Source organism: Aquarana catesbeiana, linkage group LG12 (assembly GCF_042186555.1).
Source record: "Aquarana catesbeiana isolate 2022-GZ linkage group LG12, ASM4218655v1, whole genome shotgun sequence".
In the NCBI taxonomy this organism is placed as follows: Eukaryota; Metazoa; Chordata; class Amphibia; order Anura; family Ranidae; genus Aquarana; species Aquarana catesbeiana.
In genome coordinates, this window is record NC_133335.1 from 82,589,742 (window position 1) to 82,612,761 (window position 23,020).

General features: G+C 40.7%; 1 protein-coding gene and 1 long non-coding RNA gene across 3 annotated transcripts in view; both read right to left on the bottom strand.

Annotated features, from left to right (window-relative positions):
- The window catches only part of UNC13D (unc-13 homolog D), a 235,702-nt gene that overhangs the window by 210,475 nt on the left and 2,207 nt on the right, over positions 1-23,020 (bottom strand). For both annotated transcript variants that reach the window (XM_073608142.1, XM_073608143.1), the window contains exon 2: positions 19,401-19,599. The gene's annotated coding sequence lies outside the window, so the exon portion shown is untranslated. The remainder of the gene's footprint in view (positions 1-19,400; positions 19,600-23,020) is intronic.
- Positions 2,626-6,873, bottom strand: LOC141114459 (uncharacterized). Its single transcript, XR_012236907.1, has 2 exons — positions 2,888-6,873; positions 2,626-2,823 (listed from the first exon to the last, which is right to left on the bottom strand). It is a non-coding gene; the product is annotated as an uncharacterized lncRNA (long non-coding RNA).

Consider the following 23,020-nt stretch of genomic DNA (forward strand, 5'->3'; position numbering starts at 1 on the left):
TCTGCATGCAATCTGCCAACATGCAGTGCAATTGTATACCGATTGGCACCTAACTTAGATCAAGTACTTAGGCACTAAAATACAACAACCTCTCCAGAGATATGTGTCCTAGCTTAGTACACAGAAGTCATTTATTAATTTTATCATTTAATATCCCGAAAGTGGGCAGTGCATAAAAGATATACAAAGAAAAAGGATTTACCAAAAAAGATACAAAAGATACAGATAATAGAATACAGAAATACAAGACACACAAATTGGCAATTTGCTATGAAAATAAAAAGAGCTACAAACAGAAATAAACTTTACCGAAGTCTATCCTTTGTAGAAGCATACTGGAACATGTGGGAACTCCCCAGTTTTAAACTGGCTTTGTGGAAGAACAATGTCCATATCTCAGGCTACCCAATTTATTGAAATATGGATGTCGGCTGGACTTTAGCCCTTGGCCAATCAACCCTGGGGGGTGTTCCTGTCTCAACCCACAGGATGTTTTGTGTTCTGAAATTATCAGAGTCGAATTGGCCCAGAACGGCGCTGATCGCTGGGTCATGGAAAGGATTTCCGATACCAGCGCACCAGTCCGATCGCGACAGTACCAATCACTGCCTGCCTGATGCAATCAGGCGCCATATCACGATTTTGTGTGGTTCTCTAGGATTCCACACATGCTACAAATACTATCAAAAGGAATTATTTTCATCTCTCTGCCGCTAATATTTTAGCTTTTATGAGAGATAAAATTGGTTCCTTAGATCTGTTGATATTAATCAAAGTTTGAAACTTTTGATATTGAATACTATATTTTTAATAACCCAGAATTAAACAACATCTACAATTACACTACTTCTACAGATCACACCACATCTCGTTAAGGCAAAACTATCCTACGCTTACATTTTCATTACACCCACCAGTGCCACCAATCAGCACCCATCAGTGCTACCTATGAGTGCCGCCTACCAGTGCCCATCAGTGCCGCCTACCAGTGCCTATTAGTGCCCATCAGTGCTACCTATCAGTGCCCATCAGTGCCGCCTACCAGTGCCTATTAGTGCCCATCAGTGCCACCTATCAGTGCCCATCAGTGCCATCTATCAGTGCAGCCTCATCAGTGCCACCTACCAGTGCCTATTAGTACCCATCAGTGCCACCTATCAGTGCCCATTAGTGCCATCTATCAGTGCAGCCTCATCAGCACACATCAATGAAGAAGAAAAATTACCTGTTTGCAAAATTTTATAATAAACAATGAAAAAAGTTTTTTTTCACAAATTTTTGGTCTTTTTTATTTGTTTATCAAATAAAAACCCCAGTGGTGATTAAATACCACCAAAAGAAAGCTCTATTTGTGTGAGAAAAATTATAAAAATTTCATGAGTACAGTGCTGCATGACCGCGCATTTGCCATTCAAAATGCGACAGAGCTGAAAGCTGAAAATTGGCCTGGGCAGGAAGTGGATAAAAGTGTCCAGTAGGCAAGTGGTTAAATGTGGCTATTGCTATATATGTTACCTTATAGGGATGCAACAGCTGTATGAAAACAGCCGCAGGTCCTAACTTGCCAGGCGTGTGGGTGCTGCAGGTGTATGGCCATGAACACAGACAGTATGCATTTAGGGCCACTCCCCCACACCTGCACACTAATTAAATAAGTGTTCATACATCCAATGCATCCTCATAGAATGACAGGCAGATTTAGCTGCACAAACTGCTTATTCACAATGTTTGGGACAGAGGATGTGTAATTGAGCCCTTCATATTTCCAATTATTGTTTACAATTTTTTTTAAATCATTTTTTTACAATTCTTTTAAAATGATTTTTTTACAATGCTGTTGAGGAGCTTTGGTGAGAAATCAGAGGCTAAACAGACCCCTGATATTTCACCTTTGAAACAGAGAGGGAAATTGAGGACACGGATTCTTCAATTCCTTTCCCTGCAGCCTCCGCTGTACTGCAGATGAATAAACAGGAAACAAAGGCTCCTGCTTATTCATAAACTCAAGCATAGTTAATACAATGATTAATCCCTCACTGTGTTCATTCACTAAAGGAAGGGCCAGTAAATGACAATTTATTTTTACTGGTTTTATTTTTTTTTTACTGGTTTTATTATTTTTTTACTGGTTTTACTATTTTTAGACCGTTTTATTTTATTTTACTGGTTTTATAATTTTTTACTGGTTTTTATTATTTTTTACTGGTTTTTTGGTTTTTACTGGTTTTATTGTTTTTTACTGGTTTTTTAAATTTTTTACTGGTTTTATTAGTTTTTTAGTGGTTTTATTATTTTTTTTACTGATTTTATTCTTTTTTACTATTTTTTTTACTGGTTTTATCATTTTTTTACTGTTTTTTATTTTTTTTTATTAGTTTTATTGTTTTTTTACTGCTTTTATCATTTTTTTTTACCGGTTTTATAATTTTTACTGGTTTTATTATTGCTTTTATCATTTTTTATTGGTTTTAATTTTTTTGCTGGTTTTATTATATTTTCAATGGATTTTATTATTTTGTTTACTGGTTTTATTGTTTTTTTACTGGTTTTATTGTGTTTTACTAGTTTTATCATTTTTTTACTGGTTTTATCATTTTTTTTGCTGTTTTTTTTCTGGTCTTATTGTTTTTTTTTTACTAGTTTTATCATTTTTTACTGGTTTTATAATTTTTGTACTGGTTTAATTTTTTTACTGGTTTTGTTTATTTTTTTACTGGTTTTATCATTTTTTACTGGTTTTATCAATTTTTACTGGTTTTATTGTTTTTTTTAACTGGTTTTATCATTTTTAACTTTTTTTTACTCGTTTTCTTGGTTTTTTTACTGGTTTTATTATTTTTTTTACTGGTTTTGTCATTTTTTTTTACTAGTTTTTATATTTTTTTACTGGTTTTATTCGTTTTTTGTGGTTTTATTGTTTTTTTACTGGTTTTATTATTGTTTTTACTATTTTATTTTTTTATTGTTTTTATCATTTTTTTACTGGCTTTATTGTTTTTTTTTTACTGGTTTTATTAGTTTTTCAATGGTTTTATTGTTTTTTTACTGGTTTTATCATTTTTTTACTGGTTTTGTGGGGTTTTTTTTACTGGTTTTGTTTTTTTTACTGGTTTTATTAGTTTTTTACTGGTTTTATTTATTTTTTTAATGGTTTTATCGGGTTTTTTTCTGGTTTTATCATTTTTTACTGGTTTTATTGTTTTTTTTACTGGTTTTATCATTTTTTACTGGTTTTATTTTTTTTTTACTGGTTTTATTTTTTTTTTACTGTTTTATTTTTTTACTGGTTTTATCGTTTTTTTTACTGGTTTTATTGTTTTTTTACTGGTTTTATCATTTTTTTAGTGGTTTTGTATTTTTTTTTACTGGGTTTATCACTTTTTACTGGTTTTATTCGTTTTTTAGTGGTTTATTGTTTTTTTACTTGTTTTATTTTTTTTTTTTACTGTTTTATTTTTTTACTGGTTTTATCATTTTTTTTACTGGTTTTATTGGGGTTTTTTTTACTGGTTTTATCAATTTTTACTGGTTTTATTTTTTTTTTACTGGTTTTATTTTTTTTTTTACTGGTTTTATTATTTATTTTACTAGTTTTTATAATATTTTTATTGCTTCTATTAATTTTTTAGTGGTTTTATTGTTTTTTTACTGGTTTTATTATTTTTTTACTGTTTTTTTTTATTTTACTGGTTTTATCTATTTTTTACTGGTTTTATAGTTTTTTACTGGTTTTATTAGTTTTTTCATGGTTTTATTGTTTTTTTTTTACTGGTTTTATCATTTTTTACTGGTTTTGTGTTTTTTTTTACTGGTTTTGGTTTTTTTTACTGGTTTTATTAGTTTTTTTTACTGGTCTTATTTTTTTACTGGTTTTATTTATTTTTTTAATGGTTTTATCTTTTTATACTGGTTTTATCATTTTTTACTGGTTTTATTGTTTTTTTGCTGATTTTATCTTTTTTTTTACTGGTTTTATCACTTTTTACTGGTTTTATTCTTTTTTTACTGTTTTTTTTTTACTGGTTTTATCATTTTTTTTACTGGTTTTATTGTTTTTTTACTGGTTTTATTCGTTTTTTTAATGGTTTTATTGTTTTTTTTACTGGTTTTATCATTTTTTACTGATTTTGTGGGGTGTTTTTTTACTGGTTTTGTTTTTTTTTTTACTGGTTTTATTAGTTTTTTACTGGTTTTATTAATTTTTTTTATGGTTTTATCGTTTTTTTTACTTGTTTTATTTTTTTTTTTTACTGTTTTATTTTTTTACTGGTTTTATCATTTTTTTTACTGGTTTTATTGTTTTTTTTTTACTGGTTTTATCATTTTTTACTAGTTTTATTGTTTTTTTTTTACTGGTTTTATTAGTTTTTTAATGGTTTTATTGTTTTTTTACTGGTTTTATCATTTTTTTTACTGGTTTTATTGTTTTTTTACTGGTTTTATCATTTTTTACTGGTTTTATTGTTTTTTTTTACTGGTTTTATTAGTTTTTTCATGGTTTTATTGTTTTTTTTACTGGTTTTATCTTTTTTTTATGGTTTTATTGTTTTTTTTACTGGTTTTATCATTTTTTACTGGTTTTATTGTATTTTTTTTTACTGGTTTTATTATTTTTTTACTGGTTTTATTATTTTTTTACTAGTTTTTATAATTTTTTTTACTGCTTCTATTAGTTTTTTAGTGGCTTTATTGTTTTTTTTACTGGTTTTATTAATTTTTTTTTTACTGTTTTATTTTTTTATTGGTTTTATTGTTTTTTTTACTGGTTTTATTGTTTTTTTACTGGTTTTATCATTTTTTTTTACTGGTTTTATTGTTTTTTTTACTGGTTTTATTGGTTTTTTAATGGTTGTATTGTTTTTTTTACTGGTTTTATCATTTTTTAATGGTTTTATTGGTTTTTTTACTGGTTTTATTCGTTTTTTACTGGTTTTATTTGTTTTTTACTGGTTTTATTAGTTTGTTTTATTGTTTTTTTACTGGCTTTATCATTTTTTTTACTTGTTTTATCGTTTTTTTTACTGGTTTTATCATTTTTTTACTGGTTTTATTATTTTTTTTACTAGTTTTTATACTTTTTTTACTGCTTCTATTAGTTTTTTATTGTTTTGTTTTAGTGGTTTTATTGTTTTTTTTACTGGTTTTATTATTTTTTTTAGTGTTTTATTTTTTTACCGGTTTTATCATTTTTTTTACTGGTCTTATTTTTTTTTACTGGTTTTATTATTTTTTAACTGGTTTTATTATTTTTTTACTGGTTTTATTTTTTTACTGGTTTTATTTATGTTTTATTGTTTTTTTTACTGGTTTTATCATTTCTTACTGGTTTTGTGGGGTTTTTTTACTGATTTTCTTTTTTTTTACTGGTTTTTTTATTTTTTTTACTGGTTTTATTTTTTTACTGGTTTTATTTTTTTTTTTTATGGTTTTATCATTTTTTTTACTGGTTTTATCTTTTTTTACTGGTTTAATTGTTTTTTTTTTACTGGTTTTATCATTTTTTTACTGGTTTTATTAGTTTTTAATGGTGTTCTTGTTTTTTACTGGTTTTATCATCTTTTTTACTGGTTTTATCATTTTTGTTACTGGTTTTGTGTTTTTTTTTTACTGGTTTTATTGGTTTTTTTTTACTTTTTTTTTTTTTTACTGGTTTTATCTTTTTTACTGGTTTTATCATTTTCTACTGGTTTTATCATTTTTTTACCATTTTTTTTTTTTTTTTTTTTACCGGTTTTATCATTTTTTATTGGTTTTAATTTTTTTGCTGGTTTTATTATATTTTTAATGGATTTTATTATTTTTTTAATGGTTTTATTGTTTTTTGACTGATTTTATTGTTTTTTTACTAGTTTTATAATTTTTTACTGGTTTTATTCATTTTTTTAATGGTTTTCATTTTTTTTACAAGAAGTGAGAAAGAAATAATGATGATGCCAATCCTATATTTCGCAAAAGATCTAATTCTAAAAAAAAGTAGTAAAACAGGCACTAGATGATAAAGTTATTGATGTTGTTACACAGTCATATTTGATGGCGGAGTTTCCCATTACACCTGTTATATACATGTTACCGAAGATTCATAAAAATTGGAGTTTTAGGATAAAAAGTGTCTGGTGCTGAGTCTTTTACAGCCCCATTGGCTAGGTATTTGGATAAATGTTTTTCACCTTTGACTAGATAAATGAAGTCTGTTATACAAGATTCGTATGACTTTTTATTGAAAATTAGGGATTTGACTGTATCTACGGACTCAATTCTGGTCACTTGGGATATCTCAAGCTTATACACAATAATTCCACATGAACTAAGTATAGAAGCCTGACGCTGCCTCCTAACTGCTTCACGGTTTTGTTGCAATTATTGCAAATTGTATCAGAGGCAGTGGCGGCCCGGGCATTGTGGGCGCACGGGCACCGCCCCCTAACACCTCTGCCGCCCTCCCTATCCATGTGCCCGCCCCTTTCAGGATGCCGGGCACATGAATTACTATGGTGGGGATAGGCGGGGGTGTGTATTTTGAAGCATGTGTGTGTATTTTGAGGCTTCAAAATAGGGTGGGCTCGGGACGCAGAGCACTGGGTCCTAATCCGACCCTGTTGTGTGATGGTAGCGAATGAATTTTCGCTATTTTTATACTAACGTTCTTCCGCACCAATCAGGAGGCAGGCCAGTGAGACCTATCTCCCGATTGGCCAAAGCGTCAGGCAATCCTATTGGATGCCTAGCTTTGGGGGAACAGGAAGAAGACACACGGCTGCAGGAGTAGAAGACACCGGAGCCGCTGCCCGCATCCCATCCCGGGAGAGGAGGAGAGGACACCGCAGCACGCCAGCCCCAGATTGGGTAGGTGCCACAATGCCATCTTCCCGGGGGGGGGGGGGGGTGGTGGATGTGGTTGGTGTGTGTCACGCCGCAGTCTTCCCGGGGGGATGCTGCTGTCAGTGCCGCCCTCCCAAAAGAAAAATACACCAACTACAACTGATTAGAGAGAATGCTTTCCTCTTCAAAGAGAAATATTATCTACAGATAAGGGGTGTGACGATGGCTTCTAATGTGGCAACCCCATATGCAAACACTTTTGTTGATATGGTGGAAAAATCTTTTATTTTTAACAACGTTTTATTTAAAGAAAATTGTAAATGTTGGTTCAGATTTTTGGACAATGTGTTTGCAATATGAATACTTCATCACTATTTTATACATGAAATAGTTTAATATGAGTTTTAGACCCCTTTCACACCGAGCCGCCTATAGCTATAAATAGCGGCGTTTTACCGTCGGATTTGCGGCGCATTTCAGCCGCTAGCGGGGCACTTTTACCCCCGCTATCGGCGAGAAAGGGTTAAAAAAGCCCGCAATGCGCCGCAATAGCGGCGTTTTGCCGGCGGTATCCCAGCGCTGCCCCATTTATTTCATTGGGGAGCAGCGGTGGAGGAGCGGTAAACACACCGCTCCTTCACCGCTCCAAAGAAGCTGCTGACAGGACTTTTCCTGACGTCCTGCCAGTGCACCGCTCCGGTGTGAAAGCCCTCAGGCTTTCACACTGGAGACAATGCTGTAGCTGTTTGAGGGCGGATTGCAGGCGCTATTTTTAATGCTATAGCGCCTGCAAAACGCCCTTGGTGTGAAAGGGGTCTAAGTAAAGAAAAAATTCAGTTTTTGGATACATGTATTAGGATAAATAATGGTAGACTCATTAGTGACCTATACAAAAAACGAACCGATCGTAATCAACTTTTGCATTATAATAGTTTCCTCCCATCTGAGGTATTCAAATCCATTCCCAAGAGTCAATTAATAAGGGCAGAATTGTCACTAACAGTGAAGACCGAGACAAACACTTAGATGAAATGGAAAACAAATTAATTCAGTTTAACCTTTTTGGGACCACAAAATCATGGCTCATATCCATGTTTAAATTGTATACAATGTAATTCAATGATAAAGGGAAAGTTTTTGACACATCCACATAGAGGCAATAAAAATGAAATAAAGGGATAATATACATGCCAATCCTCTTATGTGATATATGTTATAAAAACGTCCTTGTGGCTATTTATACGTTGGTGAAACAACACAAAAAGCGAAGGATAGAATTGCCAGACACAAGTATTCAGTAAGGGATAAACTTACAAAATTAGCATTGGCTAGACATTATGTTGAAATGGGACACACTGGGGGTCATTTACTATAGCGCCAATAAATGATCCTGCAGTCCCGGAAAATAGCGCCCATATAAGACCAATTAGGACTTCAACTCTCAAAAACTGGGCGCACATGCAAATGGAAAGCGCGCTATTGCCGGCGAACATGCCTGTCAGATCGGCATATGCGGGAATAGCGGACGTCAATGGGGCTCGAACCTGCAAAAAAAGTTCTCACCGAAGGCTTGTATGCAAGTTCTTTGCCACAAAAAGTGTATGGAGACCTGGGTCCTGCCCCAGTGAAAATATATCAATGGATTTTTTTTTTTTAAACAGCCGTTTTTTCAGGAGCAGTGATTTTAGTAATGCTTAACCACTTCAATACAGGGCACTTAAACACCTTCCCGCCCAGACCAATTTTCAGCTTTCAGTACTCTCACACTTTGAATGACAATTACGCTGTCATGCTACACTGTATCCAAACAAAATTTGTATAATTTTTCTCTCACAATTAGAGCTTTCTCTTGGTGGTATTTACTCACCGCTGGATTTTTCTTTTTTGCGATATAAGCGAAAAAAGAGCGAAAATTTTGAAAAAAAAAAACCCTTATTTTTAGTTTCTATTGTAAAATTTTGCAAATAAGTCATTTTTCTTCATAAATTTGGGCCAAAATTTATACTGCTACATATCTTTGGTAAAAATAACCCAAATTAGTGGATATTATTTAGTCTGTGTTAAAGTTATATAGTCTACAAGTTAGGGTGCAAATCATTAAAAATTGATCACATCTGATCACACCTGATGTACTAAAGATCTCATTTCCTGAGACACTAACAATCAAGGAAAGTACAAATACCCCCCAAATGGCCCCTTTTTGGAAAGTAGACAGTCCAAGGTATTTAGTAAGAGGCATGGTGAGTTTTTTGAAGTTGTAATTTTTTCCCACAATTCTTGGGAAAATTAAGACTTTTTTTTTTTTTTATACAAACAACAAACAATACAAGCATGCGCATACTTGCAACCACACCCAAAAATACATTCTACTACTCCTTCTGAGTATGGCAATACCACATGTGCGAGACTTTTACACAGCCTGGCCACATACAGAGGCCTAACATCCAAGTAGCACCTCCAGGCATTCTAAGAGCAAAATTACACATATAATTTCATGACGACCTATCTCCCTTTTGCAGGCCCTGGAGCACCAGGACAATGGAAACGCCCACAAAATGACCCCATTTTGGAAAGCAAACACCCCAACGTATAATCTATGAGGCATAATGAGTCTTTTGAATGGTTCATTTTTTCCCAGAAGTTTTCGGAAAACGTGGGAAAAAAATGAAAATGCATTTTTTTTACACAAAGTTGTCCATTTATAAGATATTTCCAACACATAGCATGTACATAGCAAAAATGTCATCCCAAAATACATTCTACTGCTCCTTCTGAGTATGGCAATACCACATGTGTGAGACTTTTACACAGCCTGGCCACATACAGAGGCCTAACATCCAAGCAGCACCTCCAGGCATTTTAAGAGCAAAATTACACATATAATTTCATGACAACCTATCTCCCTTTTGCAGGCCCTGGAGCACCAGGACAATGGAAACGCCCACAAAATGACCCCATTTTGAAAAGCAAACACCCCAACGTATAATCTATGAGGCATAATGAGTCTTTTGAACGGTTCATTTTTTCCAGAAGTTTTCGGAAAACGTGGGAAAAAAATAAAAACGCAATTTTTTACACAAAGTTGTCCATTTATAAGATATTTCCAACACATAGCATGTACATAACAAAAATGGCATCCCAAAATACATTCTACTACTCCTTCTGAGTATGGCGATACCACATGTGTGAGACTTTTACACAGCCTGGCCACATACAGAGGCTTAACATCCAAGTAGCACCTCCAGGCATTCTAAGAGCAAAATTACACATATCATTTCATGACGACCTATCTCCCTTTTGAAGGCCCTGGAGCACCAGGACAATGGAAACGCCCACAAAATGACCCCATTTTGGAAAGCAAACACCCCAAGGTATAATCTATGAGACATAATGAGTCTTTTGAGCGGTTCATTTTTTTCCAGAAGTTTTCGGAAAACTTGGGAAAAAAATGAAAACGCATTTTTTTTACACAAAGTTGTCCATTTATAATATATTTCCAACACATAGCATGTACATAGCAAAAATGGCATCCCAAAATACATTCTACTACTCCTTCTGAGTATGGCAATACCACATGTGTGAGACTTTTACACAGCCTGGCCACATACAGAGGCCTAACATCCAAGTAGCACCTCCAGGCATTCTAAGAGCAAAATTACACATATCATTTCATGACGACCTATCTCCCTTTTGCAGGCCCTGGAGCACCAGGACAATGGAAACGCCCACAAAATGACCCCATTTTGGAAAGCAAACAACCCAACGTATAATCTATGAGGCATAATGAGTCTTTTGAACGGTTCATTTTTTTCCAGAAGTTTTTGGAAAACGTGGGAAAAAAATGAAAACGCATTTTTTTTACACAAAGTTGTCCATTTATAAGATATTTCCAACACATACCATGTACATAGCAAAAATGGCATCCCAAAATACATTCTACTACTCCTTCTGAGTATGGCAATACCACATGTGTGAGACTTTTACACAGCCTGGCCACATACAGAGGCCTAACATCCAAGTAGCACCTCCAGGCATTCTAAGAGCAAAATTACACATATAATTTCATGACGACCTATCTCCCTTTTGCAGGCCCTGGAGCACCAGGACAATGGTAATGCCCACAAAATGACCCCATTTTGGAAAGCACACACCCCAACGTATAATCTATGAGACATAATGAGTCTTTTGAACGGTTCATTTTTTTCCAGAAGTTTTCGGAAAACGTGGGAAAAAAATGAAAACGCATTTTTTTTACACAAGGTTGTCCATTTATAAGATATTTTTAACACATAGCATGTACATAGCAAAAATGACACCCCAAAATACATTCTACTACTCCTCCTGAGTTTAACGATACCACATGTGTGACACTTTTACACAGCCTGGCCACATACAGAAGCCCAACATCCAAATAGCACCTCCAGTCGTTCTAGGAGCATAAATTACACATATAATTTCATGACTACCGATCATATTTTTGAAGGCCCTTCATATTTCTAACACATAACATGTAAATTCCAAATAACAAAAGATTACCTGTGGTTTTAGTAGTGTAGTGGTCCACAGAGGAGAGCATCGGTCCAGGCAGAAGGCAGGGATGTGGTCAGCGACAGCAAAAGCAATCATCCATGCAGCAATACTGTCCATAGTTAGTTCAGGCAAAGATACTGTCAGCACAGCCAAAGCATTGGTCCAGGTAGCAGGCAGAGATGTCCAGGCAGAAATACTGTCTATAGTCAGTAGAGGCAGCAGGCCGAGATATGGTCAACACAGCCAAAGTATTGGTCCAGGCAGCAGAAATAAACACAGTCCATAAAGTCCTGGGTCATTACAGGCAGCGATATGGTCAGCACAGCCAAAGTATTGGTCCAGGCAGCAGGAAGGACCATCAAGCTTAGGGCCAGGGGGACAGGGGTAGAGGCTTCTCCCACCCAAATCTCTTTGAAGCCTCCGGGCAACCAGACCCTGTTCTGGGAACACAGAAAACCAAAAACTGATTTTCTCTACTCAGAACGCTATTCTGAAGCCCCTCACATATGTGAGACCCCTGTGTACTGAATCCAAATAGCACCTCCAGTCGTGCTAGGAGCATACACATATAATTTCTTGACTACCGATCATATTTTTGAAGGCCCTTCATATTTCTAATACATAACATGTAAATTCCAAATAACAAAAGATTACCTGTGGTTTTAGTAGTGTAGTGGTCCACAGAGGAGAGCATCGGTCCAGGCAGAAGGCAGGGATGTGGTCAGCGACAGCAAAAGCAATCATCCAGGCAGCAATACTGTCCATAGTTAGTTCAGGCAAAGATACTGTCAGCACAGCCAAGCATTGGTCCAGGTAGCAGGCAGAGATGTCCAGGCAGAAATACTGTCTATAGTCAGTAGAGGCAGCAGGTCGAGATATGGTCAACACAGCCAAAGTATTGGTCCAGGCAGCAGAAATAAACACAGTCCATAAAGTCTTGGGTCATTACAGGCAGCGATATGGTCGGCACAGCCAAAGTATTGGTCCAGGCAGCAGGAAGGACCATCAAGCTTAGGGCCAGGGGGACAGGGGTAGAGGCTTCTCCCACCCAAATCTCTTTGAAGCCTCCCGGCAACCAGACCCTGTTCTGGGAACACAGAAAACCAAAAATTGATTTTCTCTACTCAGAACGCTATTCTGAAGCCCCTCACATATGTGAGACCCCTGTGTACTGAATCCAAATAGCACCTCCAGTCGTTCTAGGAGCATACACATATAATTTCATGACTACCGATCATATTTTTGAAGGCCCTTCATATTTCTAACACATAACATGTAAATTCCAAATAACAAAAGATTACCTGTGGTTTTAGTAGTGTAGTGGTCCACAGAGGAGAGCATCGGTCCAGGCAGAAGGCAGGGATGTGGTCAGCGACAGCAAAAGCAATCATCCAGGCAGCAATACTGTCCATAGTTAGTTCAGGCAAAGATACTGTCAGCACAGCCAAGCATTGGTCCAGGTAGCAGGCAGAGATGTCCAGGCAGAAATACTGTCTATAGTCAGTAGAGGCAGCAGGTCGAGATATGGTCAACACAGCCAAAGTATTGGTCCAGGCAGCAGAAATAAACACAGTCCATAAAGTCCTGGGTCATTACAGGCAGCGATATGGTCGGCACAGCCAAAGTATTGGTCCAGGCAGCAGGAAGGACCATCAAGCTTAGGGCCAGGGGGACAGGAGTAGAGGCTTCTCCCACCCAAATCTCTTTGAAGCCTCCCGGCAACCAGACCCTGTTCTGGGAACACAGAAAACCAAAAACTGATTTTCTCTACTCAGAACGCTATTCTGAAGCCCCTCACATATGTGAGACCCTTGTGTACTGAAGTAGAAGGGCAAAAGATCAGTCCAAGTGGCAGGCAAAAACATGGTTGATTTAACAGGCCGAGGTCGGTGCACGTGGAAGTCAGAAACGTGGTTAAAACGGCAGGCAGAGGCATCGTCGGTAAACAGGCTGAGGTTGGTGCACGTGGAAGTCAGAAACATGGTTAAAACGGCAGGCAAAGGCATCGTCGGTAAACAGGCTGAGCTCGGTGCACGTGGTAGTCAGAAACGTGGTTAAAACGGCAGGCAAAGACATTGTCTGTAAACAGGCCAGGGTCAGTTAACATGGAAGGTAGAAAAATGGTGGCAGGCAAATGATGCACACAGGTAATTGAAACGGGGAAATGCCATTCTGTTACTAATAAGGGGAACTAATATCTGATGGATGTGTGATCATTTTTGAGGCAATCACCGATACACAGGCCAGGTTGGGAGGGACATTGGGGACAATAATAACTTGTATCTCTTCTGACTCCTCTACTTGAGCATACACAACATTTCTTTTGGCGTCTTCTTCCGGATTCTGCAGGGGTAATGTTATAGGGAAAATGTTGCTCATGAAGTCGACTCACACTATCAGAGCGAATGCTTCCTGGGGCGGGTCCTTGCTGGTAAATAAGGGCAGTGATAATATTTTCAATATATTTGAGGTAGGTGATGGGTTGGTTTTCGGGTGATTTTTGAGAGCAGACAAATGAATTGAACATGGCCATATGAAACAGATGAAATGCAACTTTTTTATACCAATAATTGGACTTGCGGGTTGACAAATATGGTTGCAACATCTGATCATTTAAATCCACCCCCCCATATACAGATTGTAGTCATGGACACATTCAGGCTTTACTATTATGTCTTCTCTGAGCCTTCACCAAGGTGTCATTGTGAATGGTAGTCATAATGTGAACATCCTTCTTGTCTCTCCACTTCATGGCCAACACCTCCTCATTCCTCATGAATGCGGCTTCCCCCTTTTGTAGCCATTTTGAAAGTAATTCTGTGGGAAGCCCTTCCTGTTTTTTTCGGAAGGTTCCGCAGGCCAGGGTTTATTCACGATACAGGTGATGGAAAAGGGACAGGCTGCTGTAGTAATTATCTACATATAAGTGGTAACCTTTTTTGAACAGGGGGTATGCAAGGTCTCACACAATTTTACCACTGGTTCCTTTATGTATGTGGGGCACTCACGGGGCTGGAGCTGGGAGTCTTTGCCTTCATAAATACGAAATGAGTACACGTATCCAGTGGCTCGGTCACATAATTTGTTCAATTTCACCCCGTACCTGGCTCTCTTACTTGGGATATACTACTTGATATTCAGCCGGCCAGTAAAGTGGATAAGGGATTCGTCTACACAAATATTTTGGTCAGGGATAAAGACTTCAGAAAATCGCTTGGTAAAAGAATTTATTAAGGGGCGAAGCTTATATAATTTGTCGTGGTTGGGATGATCTTGGGGAGGGCACTGCGAATTATCATTGAAATGTAGGAAACGCATTATCATATTGTACCGTGTCCTGGACATAACAGAAGAATATAGGGGCATGTGGTGGATGGGGTGGGTGGACCAGTAGGCATGCAGTTCGTTTTTCTTTGTAAGCCCCATATTAAAAGTAAGGCTCAAGAACAATTTGAATTCGTCTAGTGTGAGACATCGCCAATGGAACATACGGGCGTAGGACGAACTGGGGTTGGCAGCAATAAATTGCTCTGCATAGAGATTTGTTTGGTCCACCATGTACTGCAACAAATCTTCCGGGAAAAATAAATAGAAATAGTCCAAATATGAAAAATTCGAAATGTTGGGCTGCACACCTGGCTGTGCAGTGAAAGGGGGGATTGTAGCGGATCCTGAATTGGCAGGCAACCATAAGGGGTTTGCCAGGGCATCAGGAAGGTAGGACTGGGCCTGGATTCTTTGGGTTGGGTGTGCAATTCCAGTACTGGTACTGGGCTCCTCTTCCTGGGGTCTGGCGCTGCTGGTGGTAGGCAGGTGTTCTGATCTTGGTCCTGATCACCTTACTCTTTTAGGAGGGGCGGTTTCCTCCGCTGACTCGGACTCCGCTCCACTACCCTCCACTGGCTCGTATTCCGAACCAGAAATCGGATAATGAGAGCTCCCCGCTGCTCTCATCATTCGACCTGGTAAGGATGTTATATGCCTCCTCAACTGTGTAACCTCTTTGGGACATGATGGTGGTACTTTTGGCGGGCCTGTGTGATGGAACTGGTGGTGCTATTGACAGCTCACTGATGGTGGGCCTGTGTGACTGACAGGTTACTGATGACCTGTGTGATGGTACTTATGGCGGGACTGTGCGACGGTAGTGATGGCGGGCCTGTGTGACAGATGGGCAATGACAGATGGGCTGTCAGATCTAGATGGTGCTGATGGCGGTACTGATGGCGGTACTAATAGCGGTACCGTTAGTGGTACTGATGGCGGCCTGTGTGACAGATGGGCTGTCAGATCCAGATGGTGGCGGTGGCTGTGCTGATGGCGGTGGCTGTGCTGATGGCAGTACCAATGGCGGTGCTGATGGCGGGCTGTGACAGGTTCTGATGGGCTGTGACAGGTTCTGATGGGCTGTGACAGGTTCTGATGGGCTGTGACAGGTTCTGATGGGCTGTGACAGATCTTGATGGGCTGTGACAGATCCAGATGGGCTGTGACAGATCCTGATGGGCTGTGACAGGTTCTCTTTATTGGTGGGGGGGGGAGGGTGCATGTTGTGTAGACAGTAGACAGTAGACAATAGTGTTATGAAAAGTGTTTCACTCACTGATCGGATCTCTCCTTCGGGGTAATTGAGAATTAACTCTAAAAAGATGGGAAGTACAATGGATAAATAGATTGGATACTTTACAACCTAGAGGTTTAAACTCAAACTTTGACTTACAATTATTTCTGTAGATCCCTAAAATACTAACTGTGAGGAGATATTTATTTATATATATATACATATACATATATACATATACATATATATATTTTGAGGTTTATAAATATCTTTGGAAAAAATTATTACAAAATCAATAATCTATGTTCACTGAGGTATCTCATACCCTCTAAACATGGATTGTAAATAGAATGTATTATTTAGGAATAATAATATCGATATTTTGTTGATTATTGTATATTTATATTTTAATATTAGGTTAATTGGAACTTTTTCTGTTTGATTTGGAGGGTACCACATCTCGTTGAGCCCTCTCTCTGGAATTTAGGATGAAGTAATTTTGACAATTTGTATTGATTAATTAGTTAATATAAAATCTTGTTCCCACCCGAAGAAGGGCGTAAGCTTTATAGCCCAAAACTGTTATTTTGAACAACATGATTGATATGTCATATATTACATGTGAAATCTTCACAATACATTTTAAGTGCAGCAATCCCTGGACTTTTTAAATATATATATATGGCCTTTGGGAAGGCTTGATTGCTAGCACTAGGATGTATACCATGTGCTGTCTACCACACCTGAGAAATGTTATATATATATACTAGTGTTACAAGGTCTCAGGTGTAAATGGGGAGCAGGTGTGTTAAATTTGGTGTTATTGCTCTCACTCTCTCATACTGGTCACTGGAATATCAACATGGCACCTCATGGCAAAGAACTCTCTGAGGATCTGAAAAAAGAATTGTTGCTCTACATAAAGATGGCCTAGACTATAAGAAGATCCTGACCAAGACCCTGAAACTGAGCTGCAGAACAGTGGCCAAGACCATACAACAGGACAGGATCCACTCAGAACAGGCCTCTCCACGGTCGACCAAAGAAGTTGAGTGCACGTGCTCAGCGTCATATCCAGAGGTTGTCTTTGGGAAATAGACGTATGAGTGCTGCCAGCATTGCTGCAGGGGTTGAAGGGGTGGGGGGTCAGCCTGTCAGTGCTCAGGCCATACACCGCACACTGCATCAAATTGGTCTGCATGGCTGTCATCCCAGAAGGAAGCCTCTTCTAAAGATGATGCACAAGAAAGCCTACAAACAGTTTGCTGAAGACAAGCAGACTAAGGACATGGATTACTGGAAACATGTCCTTAGTCTGATGAGACCGAGATAACTTATTTGGTTCAGATGGTGTCAAGCATGTGTGGCAGCAGCCAGGTGAGGAGTACAAAGACAAGTGTGTCTTCCCTACAGTCAAGCATGGTGGTGGGAGTGTCATGATTTGGGGCTGCATGAGTGCTGCCGGCACTGGGGAGCTACAGTTCATTGAGGAAACCATGAATGCCAACATGTACTGTGACATACTGAAGCAGAGCATGATCCCCTCCCTTCTGAGACAGGGCAGTATTCCAACATAATATTGACCCCAAACACACCTCCAAGATGACCACTGACTTGCTAAAGAAGCTGAGAGTAAAGGTGATGGACTGGCCAAGCACTGACCTAAACCCTATTGAGCATCTGTGGGGCATCCTCAATGGAAGGTGGAGGAACGCAAGGTCTCTAACATTCACCAGCAACGTGATGTCATCATGGAGGAGTGGAAGAGGACTCCAGTGGCAACCTGTGAAGCTCTGGTGAACTTCATGCCCAAGAGGGTTAAGGCAGTGCTGGAAAATAATGGTGGCCACACAAAATATTGACACTTTTTGCCCAATTTGGACATTTTCACTTAGGTGTGTACTCGCTTTTGTTGCCAGCGGTTTAGACATTAATGGCTGTGTGTTGAGTTATTTTCAGGGGACAGCAAACTTACACTGTTATACAAGCTGTACACTCACTACTTTGCATTGTAGCAAAGTGTCATTTCTTCAGTGTTGTCACATGAAAAGATCTAATAAAATATTTACAAAAATGTGAGGGGTGTACTTTAAGCACACAGTCACAAATAGGCAGAGCATATAAGTCAGTTTCCCCAGTTTTAACCCACAAAGTGGACCTGAAGCACCACAGTCCCCTGGCTCGATGGATTGCTGGTTGCTAGGAGCAACGACTGTGCAGGTTACCGCGGGCGATATCCCAGACAAGCTCCCAAATGTAGCACACCCGGTAAGTAGAATGGGATCCCCCACCCTGCACAGCCAGGCACACCAAATTTGCACAGTCACTTCAAAGTCAGAAAACAGTCCAGTGCTTTGGTTTTTTTTACAGTCTATATACACTCCTCTGATTTCTCCAGCACACTTGGTTGCAGAACTCAAGCTGGCACAATGTTTGTGAATCTGACAAAGCATTAGGGCAACAGCCTGTTGTAGGCAGGGGCGAAAAGTCAGTGTCCAGCTTTCATCCGTGTGGCTACTGGTCCCAGCACTACTTCTTCGGCACTGCCAGCCCACCTGGCTGCAGCTGCCCCTTTCACTAGCCCTCCTGGCTAACTTGTCCACAGTCCTCCCAGACTGACACCTTCTCCACAGTCCTCCCAGACCGATCACTCACCAGCCTACCCAGCTGACTTCTCAGAAGACCTCCTGGACCTGCTGATCTCCTCCCGCTGTTCTCTCCTTGTTTCTGTGCCTCCAGGAAGGGGTTCATTCATGTGTTTTGTGGAATCCTTCCAGCAACTCAAGCACCAGGCCTAAAGTCACCCCCCCCAGACTAGGTGGCACACTCAAGGGCCACCAACAGCCTCCTTAGCACTCCATCTCCATCTTCCACCCGACTCCCCTGCTGGCATGATTAATGCCTATTTTGAAGTGGCCTGCAGATGCCAACCCATTTGCTTGGGATTGGTTGGGGCCCTCATAAATATGCCAAGCAGCTCCTCCTAGCTTCTGTCCTCTGCATCTGGAAGCTCATCCAAGGTTCCAGAAGGCAGGGGGAGGCACCAGAGATGCTGCTTGCTGAGTCATCCAGCCTCCAAGTCACTCAACCCTAGCCTAGATTCAACCCAGGCCTGGCTCTCAGTCAAGCCAAATTTTCCTACACTACAAACCTACTTACATCTAGTACACTAGACGGTGTTACATAGTAGTTACCAAATAGACAGTATTGCTAATGCATTGCTAAAATAACAATTTTTTAAAGGAGCTTACAGCAGTTTTCAGTGGAATCGGTGTCCCCATGTGAAGGTTTCCCCTCACCACCAGTTCCAGTGCAAACTGCTGCAACAGATCTGCATCTGCACCCATCATCACCCATCTGCAGAGTGAATACACTAAGGTAATGAGGGTGGGGTGTTACTGATATAAGGAGAACCTATAGATCAGTGCCACCCCCCTTAAATTACTGTTCACTCCCCCCTTACATCGTTGATCCCTCCCCTCAGACCAACCTGGCGGTGCTGTCACTGACCGACCTCCTCTCGGGTGCCCCATTCAGGTCTCAGTCAGATGGTCCTCTCTGGCTCGAGCTTGGCAGCTCTGGTTTCATCCTATTTTCTTCTCTCCACAGTCACACATCTGACTCCTTCTGTGACCCCCGTTTCGGCGGCGATCCGACTCTTGACTCCTCTCCAGGTTTCCCCTCAGAGACTGCAGACATGATACAAGAGTTGGTTAGAGACTGTAGAGATGATACAAGAGATGGTCAGAGACTGCAGACATGATACAAGAGATGGTCAGAGACTGTAGACGTGATACAAGAGATGGTCAGAGACTGCGGACATAATACAGGAAATGCCTAGAGTCTGCAGACATGATACAGGAGATGGTTAGAGGCTGCGGACATGGTACAGATGATGACCAGAAACTGCGGACATGATACAGGAGATGCTTAGAGGATGCAGACTTGATACAGGAGATGGTTAGAGGCCGAGGACACGGTACAGATGATAGTTAGAGGCTGAGGACACGGTACAGATAATATTTAGAGGCTGCGGGCATACTACAGGAGATGGCTACAGGCTGTGGACATGGTACAGGAGAGGGTTACAGGCTGTGGACATATTACAGAGAGATGGTTAGAGACTGCGGACATACTACAGGAGATGGTTACAGGCTGTGGACATGGCACAGGAGATGGTTACAGGCTGTGGGCATGGCACAGGAGATGGTTACAGGCTGTGGGCATGGCACAGGAGATGGTTACAGGCTGTGGGCATGGCAGAGGAGATGGTTACAGGTGCAGGCATAGCGCAGAAAATGGTTACAGGCTGCAGACATGGCACAGGAGATGGTTACAGGCTGTGAACATATTACACGAGATGGTTAGAGACTGCGGACATATTACAGGAGATGGTTAGATACTGCGGACATACTACAGGAGATGGTTACAGGCTGTGGACATGGCACAGGAGATGATTACAGGCTGTGAGCATGGCACAGGAGATGGTTACAGGTGTGGGCATAGCACAGGAAATGGTTACAGGCTGTAGACATGGCACAGGAGATGGTTACAGGTGCAGGCATGGTACTGAAGATGGCTACAGGCCTCAGACATATTACAGGAGATGGTTAAAGGCTGTCGACATGGCACAGGAGATGGTTATAAGCTGGGCTGTGGACATATTACAGGAGATGGTTAGAGACTGCGGACATATTACAGGAGATGGTTAGAGACTGCGGACATGGCACAGGAGATGGTTACAGGCTGCGGGTATGGCACAGGACTCAGGAGATGGTTACAGGCTGCGGACATGATATGGTTAAAATCTCAACACCAGTCACCTGAGTGGCACTGACAGATGCCCGCAGAAAGCTCTCCTAGCTCCCCATCCAGTCATCCACTCTGGCCCCTGGCTGAGTGGCACTGGCAGACTCCCATGGCCGGCGCCCAGCGGGCAACTCTTCCATCTCCCCATCCAGTTTACTGCTCCAGCTCCTGGCTGAATGACACTGTCACTGACTGACGGACATAATACAGGAGATGCCTAGAGTCTGCAGACATGACACAGGAGATGGTTAGAGGCTGCGGACATGGTACAGATGATGATCAGAGACTGTGGACATGATACAGGAGATGTTTAGAGGCTGCAGACTTGATACAGGAGATAGTTAGAGGCTGCGGACACGGTACAGATGATAGTTAGAGGCTGAGGACACGGTACAGATGATATTTAGAGGCTGCGGGCATACTATAGGAGATGGCTGCAGGCTGTGGACATGGTACAGGAGAGGGTTACAGGCTGTGGACCTATTACAGGAGATGGTTAGAGACTGCGGACATACTACAGGAGATGGTTACAGGCTGTGGACATGGCACAGGAGATGGTTACAGGCTGTGAGCATGGCACAGGAGATGGTTACAGGCTGTGGGCATGGCAGAGGAGATGGTTACAGGTGCAGGCATAGCGCAGAAAATGGTTACAGGCTGCAGACATGGCACAGGAGATGGTTACAGGCTGTGAACATATTACAGGAGATGGTTAGAAACTGCGGACATATTACAGGAGATGGTTAGAGACTGCGGACATACTACAGGAGATAGTTACAGGCAGTGAGCATGACACAGGAGATGGTTACAGGTGTGGGCATAGCACAGGAAATGGTTACAGGCTGTAGACATGGCACAGGAGATGGTTACAGGTGCAGGCATGGTACTGAAGATGGCTACAGGCCGCGGACATATTACAGGAGATGGTTAAAGGCTGCGGACATGGCACAGGAGATGGTTACAGGCTGTGGACATATTACAGGAGATGGTTAGAGACTGCAGACATATTACAGGAGATGGTTAGGGACTGCGGACATGGCACAGGAGATGGTTACAGGTGCAGGCATGGTACAGGCGATGGCTACAGGCTGCGGGTATGGCACAGGACTCAGGAGATGGTTACAGGCTGCGGACATGATATGGTTAAAATCTCAACACCAGTCACCTGAGTGGCACTGACAGATGCCTGGCAGATGGCTCTCCTACCTACCCATCCAGTCATCCGCTCTGGCCCCTGGCTGAGTGGCACTGGCAGACTCCCATGGCCCGCGCCCAGCGGGCGACTCTTCCATCTCCCCATCCAGTTTACTGCTCCAGCTCCTGGCTGAATGACACTGTCACTGACTGACTCCCGCGCCTGGCCCGACGGGAAACTCTCCTGCTACCTCCCCATCCAGTCTTTCGCTCTGGCTTCACGCATGCACAGTGGGAAAGTGTCAGGGCTAGGCTCAGCCCCTCCTTCTTTGAGCTGGCCGCTCAGCTGTCGGCTAATTGCCAGCTCCTATCTCTCCATAGTTACTCAGTTGTTGATGATATCCTGCTCATCAGTCCTGCCTACTTAAGCCCTTAAGTCCAGAGGATCTCTGCCTTCGCCTTGGTCAACATCACAGAAACTCCTGCAATCCTGTTCAAGACTTGCTTTTCTGACATCCCTTTCTGGCTCCAGATTCTGCTTGCTGTTCCACTACATTGATCCCTGACTTCTGGCTTGGCTGACTATCTGTTCTAGATACTGAACTTTGGCTATGTTTCGACTACGTTTGTTCTTTTTACTTTTATTATTAAACAAGTGTGATTTAACTCTACCTCGGCCTGATTTCATGGTTTCTGACAGAAAGTTGGCCGAAGTCCATTTTTTTAATGGACAGCCACTGTCCATAAATGGACATTTATGGACCAGGATGACCACATTACCCAGATTGCCCAGGACAGTCCCGCATTTTGCAGAGCTGTCCTGGGTCCCGGGCACCTTCATTCTGGGACAATACAGTGTCCCGGAATGAAACTGACACGGCCACCCTAACGACGAGCCCACAATTAAATCTGTCACTCCTTTCCCTCCTGTGCGGCTATCATCAGGTTGTTAAGAAGCGGGGCCAGGAAGCCGGCCTTAACAACTGATGAGTCTTCAGCTATTAATGGGCTTCCCCGCTGACAGCTAAATAATTTTTTTTTAAAAATGGCGGTAAAAAAAAAAGTAAAAAAACACCACGTGGGGTCCCCCTCAAAATCCATACCAGACCTCATCTGGGCATGCAGCCTGGCAGGTCAGGAAAGAGGGAGGACAAGCAAGCGCCTCCC